This window comes from Mandrillus leucophaeus, unplaced genomic scaffold, assembly GCF_000951045.1.
Source record: "Mandrillus leucophaeus isolate KB7577 unplaced genomic scaffold, Mleu.le_1.0 Scaffold72, whole genome shotgun sequence".
NCBI classification, from domain to species: Eukaryota; Metazoa; Chordata; class Mammalia; order Primates; family Cercopithecidae; genus Mandrillus; species Mandrillus leucophaeus.
This window is the reverse complement of record NW_012107808.1, coordinates 851,111-859,626: the sequence shown is the minus strand read 5'-3', so window position 1 is coordinate 859,626 and position 8,516 is coordinate 851,111.

Genomic DNA, 8,516 nt, shown 5'->3' with positions numbered 1-8,516 from the left:
CGCCACCTCGCCCGGCTAGTTTTTTGTATTTTTTTTTTTAGTAGAGACGGGGTTTCACCGTGTTAGCCAGGATGGTCTCGATCTTCTGACCTCGTGATCCGCCCGTCTCGGCCTCCCAAAGTGCTGGGATTACAGGCTTGAGCCACCGCGCCCGGCCGTAACCTAAATTTTATTACCAGGGAAGTGAATATACATCTCCTGCTCTGAAAAGCCACTGCATATGGGAAACAAACAGGAAATCTCATTACATTTCTACGTTTTTTTTTTTTGAAGATGGACTCTTACTCTTGTTGCCCAGGCTGGAGTGCAATGGCATGATCTTGGCTCACTGCAACCTCCGCCTCCCACGTTGAAGCAATTCTCCTGTTTCAGTCTCCCAAGTAGCTGGGATTACAGGTGTCTGCCACCACACCCAGCTAAATTTTGTATTTTTGTAGAGACAGAGTTTCACTGTGTTGGCCAGGCTGGTCATGAACTCCTGATCTCAGGTGATCCACCCGCCTCGGCCTCCCAAAGAGCTGGGGTTACACACATGAGCCACCGCGCCCGGCCCTCATTTCTGTTTTTAAAATAGAATTCCTAATTTCCCTTTGTGCACTAAAAAGCAGTTGATTGGGAGGCTGTAATCCAGCAATGGGTGTCGGGGGTGGTGGGGCAAGTAGATGGATTGTCTTAAAAATGAAGATAAGCTATCTGCGGCATTCTCCAGAAATGCAAATAGGGCCAGAAAAGGAGACCATCCTACCATAAACATTACACTGAACGGCAAGGTCATGAACAATGGTCTTACTTATCTTTCAACAAAAGACTATGCTTAAAAGCATATTATAATTCCTGTTGAAAGTGCATGTTTATCCAAACATCATTGGACAATGTCCGAATTAATAAATAGGCAGTTTTGAATGTTCAGCCTAAGAGAATATAATATGTTTTGTCATTTCAAGCTCCTTGTTTCTAAATAGAATAGGTCCTAGCAAGGGGAGGGGGCTTTTGTTTTGCCAGACAATGTGGTGGCTACATAGGCGAGTTTCCAGATAACATTAGAACAGAGCAGAATTGCATGACCCATCATATAGGAGAGAAAGATTGGGACTGTCATATGAAGACTAAAGATAGAATAAAGAGAGCAGGCAAGGCAGGGAGAGGCTCTGGAGAAGGAAGAGAGAGAATCACTATTCAGCCCCCACCATGGAAAATTTGTGGCACCACAGCAAAGTCTAAGGAAGATTTCAATTTGTTGTTGGCTGGGCCAACATAAACCCTCTGCTGGCTCTATGCAATCTCTAGTAAATTATATATTGCTCATGAGTGCTTTTGTGTGAATGGATTATTTTAGGGGAAAGCAACTAACTGAAGGAAACTGGAAAAGACAGTTTTTTTTTCTTTTTTTCTCTTTTGAGAAAGTAGTAAGACACATTTTTAAATGAGAGGAAACAAGAGATTACAGGGTTTAATGCTTCCCAAGCAAAGAAAACTCTATGGGTTTCTTTATAAGGAGAAAGAAATAAGAAAGAGAAAAGAGGAGATAAACCAAGAGGAAAAACTATATATATGCACATTCATTATCATCACATTTGTTCTCCTTAAGATCAGTGTTTTAATCTTAAGCTATCTGTACTGGTAGATTACATAGGGAAAGAAAAATCTGCATGCAAAATCAGTGAGAAATGATGAAAGAACATTGATCATCACACTGGCCTGGAACCTAGGATCCTCTCTTTTGGTGCTGGACTAACTGTAAAGGAGTTACTAAAAGAAAAACAAATTCTAAAGGATATTGTTGTTAAAAGCAGAGTTATATTAAGGTACTCTGATGATGTAACAATGAAGCCTTAGTGAGAATCCTGCGAGTTCCTGGATATAGGGCTGATGGTCCCATTTCTTACCCACTGGAATCCACTCCTACTGATGGGTTCACTTTTATTCTCTTGCTAAGTTGCTTGACGAATATTTTAAATATTTAAATATCCTGCCTGGGTATCTCGTTTTTAAAGCTTATTTTATGTCAAGGTATAATTTCTCAAGTTACTTGGGATTTGGGCCCCTTCTTACTTTCCCTTATAGTCACATCTTTTTTAGCTCCAAGAGTTTTGACATTAAAGTGACATCTAACACTCAGAAAATTAGGGTTGTCTAGTTTCACTATTAATGGTGCCTACCTCTTATGCTCCTCAAAATTGACAACACACACACACACACACACACACACACACACACACATTCGTGAATCAGATAACAAAGAATGCATGTAGAGACAGTGCTCACCATTTGACCCCTACTTCTTTGAAGTAGTTAGAACATTTTACTTGCAAGTGACAGAAACCCAGTTCAAGCTGCCAAACCAAAACCAAACTGAAAAAGAAACCCAAAAAACAAAATAGACTTTTGAACTACCAAGGTAGGCATGACTGCATACAGGTCTGGTTCTTCCCTGTGGCAACGCCGTCTCCATAGGGGCTATTTGGAAACATATGAGGGTGCTCTGTTTATCACAACTGGGTGGGGGGTGGCATTTAGGGCATCTGCCGAGGATGTGCAGGTGGGGCAGTGGGCAAAACATTCCACCCAAGGGGGATTTTTAAAAATTTACCCAGAATGACAGTGGCTCTCCCTTTGAGAAATCTGAAGCAGGTGATAAAAGCATTTCACTAAGAATCTCTCTTGGTTCTGCTTTGCTTATATGATGATGGCTGTATTCCCAGGTGGGGTCACTGCAGGTATTAGCAAAATAGCCACCTACAGCCTCAGGCTACCTGTTTAGCGATGTCCACAGTACAACAGTTAGTCTTTCCCATTTGCTTTAGTAGGGAATCCTGATTCCATTGAGTAGGATTGGTCCTACTGTAGTAATTTATAAACCCAGGAGAGTGAAGGGATTCAGTGCTGTGGCTGGCCAGACTTGGGACACACATCTTTCTGTAGAGTCCAGGGGTAGGGATCAGGCTTACCCAACACACAAGCCTGAAAGGGATGGAGGAAGCTCCCAAAGAACAGTTGAAGGGATGTTAGCAGAGAGGGGAATAAATAGTGAATGGACAAAAACAAAACATGTCCATTTTCTTTATGGTCTAATTTCCTGAACACCTCTTCAGTCACCCCACATTTCAGGATTCCCTAGTACGCCAGACGCATGTACCTCAAGTTTTTGTACTAGATTGTTCTCTTGTCCTCAGATGCCTTTCCTCATCTCTTTTTGTTTGTCAAACTTCTACTTATGCCTCAGGACTGAAATATCACCTCTTCTGTGGAGCTTCCTTTTTAGCTGTCCCTACTAAACTCGTACCTCCCTCCTCTGTGCACGCATAGCATTTTGTCCATGAAAAGAAGGAATTGAATTAATTAGCAAGGATAGGAAGCTGAACAATCCACATCCTTTTTGGAAATGGAAAGCAGATGACACTGGATTAGATAAGATCAAACAACATCAAATAAACAAATGTTTATTGTGTATGTACCATGCACAAGGTTTTCCAAGCAGAACCTTGCTGATTGTGTGTGTGTGTGTGTGTATGTGTGTGTGTGTGCACGTGTGCTTGCAGATGCTTAGAATCACAGGCTTTTATGATCTGGGTTTCTTAAACCTTATCTGATTCAACCACTTCCTTATTCAGATCAGGTAACTGAGGATGAAGTGGGTTTCTTTCTAGCTCTAAAAAGTATATGATCTGAGTCACTAAAAGGAAGGAAAGGTTGGCCCAATTCTAGGCCAAAAAACCACAGCTATGTAGCTTAAACTTCCTGTTTTAAATGCCATGCCAGGATAAAATTCTTGTCTACAGGGTAACAACCACTCCAGAGAATCAAAATCAACAGCAACCTCTTTCTTTCCCCTGCCCCCTTTTCTCTCTCAATTTCTCTCTCACTTCTTTTCCTCTCTTTATTTCTCTGTTGCCTCTCAAGGAGAAATAGGAAACCAAGAGGACTGAGTGGTAGGGCCAAGGCATTGGGACCATGATTCATACTATTTTTTTTCTATCTTGCTGATGTGTTTATAGAAGTACACTATTTATGACTCAGTACATAGTGAAGAGACATAACAAATTTTTCTGGGAATTCAAAATATGCAAACAGAATATGTATCAAATGCATGGGAATTATGGGGTCATATGTTTTAAAACAAAGAGATAAAGGTGCCTACTCTTTGTGACAAAGTCCCTTCCATGTTTTTGACAATGTCTGCATAGCCATTCCCTTTGGAAGAAGTCAGAATTGGCTAGAAATAGAGTTGCATAAACCCTGTCATATTCAAAATGGAAAGTGGATCCATTTATTTGGATCCTGCCAGCAATACTCAGGCACAAACATGTGGAAATATTTCCGTAAAATATGTTTTACGAAAAAATGCCCAGGCCCATCCTTCCCACTGCCACTGCCCCTGTTGCCTACAATTCCAACTCTGCATTCGGACTCTCTCCAGGTTTTACCCCACTAATCACTCTTCCACCTGCTTCCTGGTGCCTTTAGATCCCTTTTTAAGCATACTACGCCCCTGTTCAAAAATGGCCTTATAAGATGTCATCCTTCCTCCCCAGCCTAACATCAGGGCCTTCTTCCTTGACTCAGACCATCCATACACTGTTCAAGCATGTTTGATGAATATGTAGCATGTGTCTGGCACTGCTCCAGGTATCAGGTCACTAAACTGAACAAGAGCGGGCATATATTCCAGTGGAAGTGCCTAACAATAAATGAGTGAATAGACAAGTGAAGAAAACGAAATTAGGTAATGTGGTAAGAAGTGCCCAGGGGCGGTGTAACAACCTTAGGATATCTGGTAAAGGTCACTCTCAGGAAGTGATATTGAGACCTAATAGAAAGGAGGTAATTTCTGGAGATATCTGAAGATGATCTCTCCTGGCAGAAGGAGAAACAAAGGGAATTTTCCAGAGTTTGGAAAAATTAAATATGTCTGAAGAATAAAAATTTTTAAAAAGGTGATATGGTAAAGGACAGTTAGTAAGCTAAAGAGGTAAGCAAGAAGTCTAATCATGGCCTATCTTAAAACCACAGAAAAAGGAAGTGTTGGTTTTATTGGAGGACCCTAGAAAGTTATGATCCACTTTTCAATCTGAGAGGAACATGATTGCCATTTTTAAAGAGTTTACTTTGGCCTTTCTGTGGATGATAAACTGAATGGTATCCTCACCTTCACATATTCACACTATGGTGTAATCCTCTCTCCTTGGGAGTAGACTAGACTTACTGACTCACTTCTAATGAACTGAAAACAGCAAATAAATGAGATTTCACTTCCGGTATCAGGTTATGGAAAGACTTTGGCTTTCATCCCTGACTCTTTCTCTTATTCTCTCTCTCTTTTCCTCTCCTGGTCTTTCTCTTCCTTTGCTCTGTCATACATGCACATATGGCAGGTTTCATGTTGTGAGCTGCCTTATGGAAAGGCTCACCTAACAAAGACAAAATGTCCCTTCCTAACAGCCATCTACAATCACTGCCCACAGCCATGTGAGTGAGCTTGGAAGTTTTATTAGTTGGCTCGGGCTGCCATAATGAAATACCATGCACTGAATGGCTTAAACAACAGAAATTTATTTTCCCCAGAGACCAGAAGTCCAAGGTCAAGGTGTTTCCATGGTTGGTTTCTCCTGGGGCCTCTCTTCTTGGCTTACAGACATCTGCTTCTTACTGTGTTCTCACATGGCCTTTCCTCAGTGCATGTGAGCCTCTCTTGTCTTTCTCTCTTCTTATGAAGGCACCAGTCATAGTGAATTAGGACCCCACCCTGCGATCTCATTTGACCTTAATTACCTCTTTCAATGCTCTATCTCTAAATACAGTAACATGCTGAGGTATTATAGGTTAGGGCTTTAACATATGCATTTTGGGGACACAATTTGGCCCATATCAAAAGCAGATCCTCCCTTAATTGAGCCTGAAGATAACCACCATTACAGTGACACTGCGATTTTCAACCTTGTGAGAGACCCTGAGTCAGAGCTGCTCCACCAAGTCATGTCTAGTTAATACCCCACAGAAATATGTGAGACAGAAATTAGGTGTTGTTTAAACAACTAAGTTTAGAGGTAATGTTTTACACAGAGGTAGATAACTAATACAGATATTGGTATCAGGAGTGGGATGCACTTTAAAAATATCTAAATATGTGAAGTTGGCTTCAGAAACAGGCAGAAGGTAGAAACTGAAAGAATTTTGAAGAACATGTTACAGAAATCCTAAATTGCTTGCACTAACAGATTGTTAGTGCAAATATAGACTTTGAAGATGTTTCCAGTGAGGGTTCAAAAGGAAAAGAGGAACATGTTATTAAAAACTAGAGGAAAGGCAATCCTTGTTTCTTTGTTATGTATTGGCAGAAAGCTTAGCAACACTGTCACCTGAAGTTATGTGGAAAGCAGATGTTTGTAATGAACTTTTTGATTTAGCTAATAAGCTTTCCAAACAAAGTGTTCAAGGTATTGCCTGATTTTATTTTGTTATTTAAAGTAAAAGGTGAGAAGAGAGAGATAAATTGAGGAAATAACTACTAAACTTAAAGCAGACAGAACTGGACGGTTTAAAAATTATTAGCTTTTTCAGACACCAAAAGATGCCAAAATTAATACATGGCTTCCATGCAAAGTTCAGAATCATAGCACCGCCAGGAAAATGTAATCTACAGGTAAGGCTGAAGGTGGGACTGTCAGGCTTATCGTCAGGATGTCTGAAAGATCAAGTGTGACACCTCAAATTATCCATCACATAAAAAGCCATTTGAAGAGATCAAGGTTGCGCATCACAGAGCCTCTCAACTTCACACAGGGCAGGCGGGCTACAAAATTGGGCCTTAGCCTGAGAGAGTTCTTGGCTTTGCCCAGGAAAGAATTCATGGTTGAGTTGGTGGTGTTAGACAGCAACTTTTATAGAAGCAGCTGTGCACAGAAGCAGTGGATGTACTAATCCTAGCAGAGCAGGGCTACCACATAGGCAATATGCCTAGAGTAGCAGCTCAGAGGCAGTTCTGCTATCATATTTATACCCATTTTTAAGTATATGCAAATTAAGGGGCAAAGTATGCAGAAATTTCTGGTAAAAGGGTGGTAACTTCTGGGTCATTGGGTCATTGCCATGGAAAGGAGCAGTAACTTCCACGTGTTGCCATGGCAATGGCAAACTGACATAGCACTGGTGGGCATGTCTTACAGAGAGCTGCTTTTGCCTCTTCCCTGTTTTATCTAGTCCTCAATCTGGTCCAGTATCTGAGCCCTGCCTCCAGAATTGAGTACCACCTCCTACCTCAAACTGAACTACAGGGTCTCTAGGAAGCCTAAGGGCATTGCACCCCAGCCATCTCACCAAAAGCCCAAGATAGGAAAAAAACATATGGATCTTAACACAATTTGCGGGTGTGGCTTTTGTCTAATGAAGAAAATATCAATGATATTTGCAGGATGCCAATTGTTTTTGATAAAACAATATACATACTGTCAGTTTGAACTGAAAGGATATTGCCAGTATAAAATCAAAAAGTACTTCTTGGATTCCCCATTAGTTTCCTGGCAGGAAGCAGGCTGATTAAACTACTCTGTTTCAAATATGTGCTAACTTTGACAAAAAAGGAAGGGTGGCTGGGAACAGGGAGGTAAGAGTCCAGAGAACAGAGATGAAAGCCATAGGTAATCATTCCCAGGGATTGAGACTTAATTAACAAACTATGACCATTTGCCCAATTAGATACCATAATTCCTCCTCTGTATTTCCTGTCTTTCCCATTTGTGAAAAGAGGGTTTCTGGTGGCTATCCCTTGTTCATTTCACCATTGTCTGTTGGCTGTGTGGGGACAGATAACCTTATAGACTGAGAAGAACTGTACTTGAAGAGATGTACTTACTGAACAATACCTGGGGGGGTCTCAGACATAAATGAACCTGACCCAAATGATGAGATTCTAGACTCTGAACTAGTGCTGCAATGGAGTAAGAGTTTACGGCACCTTCAGAGGCAATATTTTGCATTTGGGAGGGACATGAATCACTGAGAGGCAGAGAGCAGTCTTCTGCAGGCAGCCTCTGAGATGGTTCCCAGTGATTCGTATCTCCTGGCTTCCATGCCCCTGTGTAATCCCATCCTGTTGAATAAGGACAGGATCTAGTGCCTTATTGTGGTAAATGCAATATAGTGAAAGTAATGAATGTCATTTAGAAAAAAAAGATTGTGAGTTCTGTGTTGCTTTCTCTTTCTCTTTCAATATCAATCTCTCTCCCTTCCTCCGAAAACTCTAAGGGCAGTGAGAAGCAAGTTGCCACACTGTGGCTAGCTCTAAGGAGAGGTCCACCAGGCAAGGAAGTGATGTCTCCAACCAACTACTGTCGGGGAGAAACTAAGCCTGTCCACAGCTGTTGAGAGAGTTGAAAGTGCATCCTTCCCTATTTGAGATCTGGGATGGTTGCAGCCCTGGGGAATATCTTGATTGCAGTCTTTTGAGAGACCCTGGGTCATAAGTGCTTAATTAAGCCAGGCCCGATTCTTTTTTCCTTTTTTTTTTTTTTTTTTTTTTT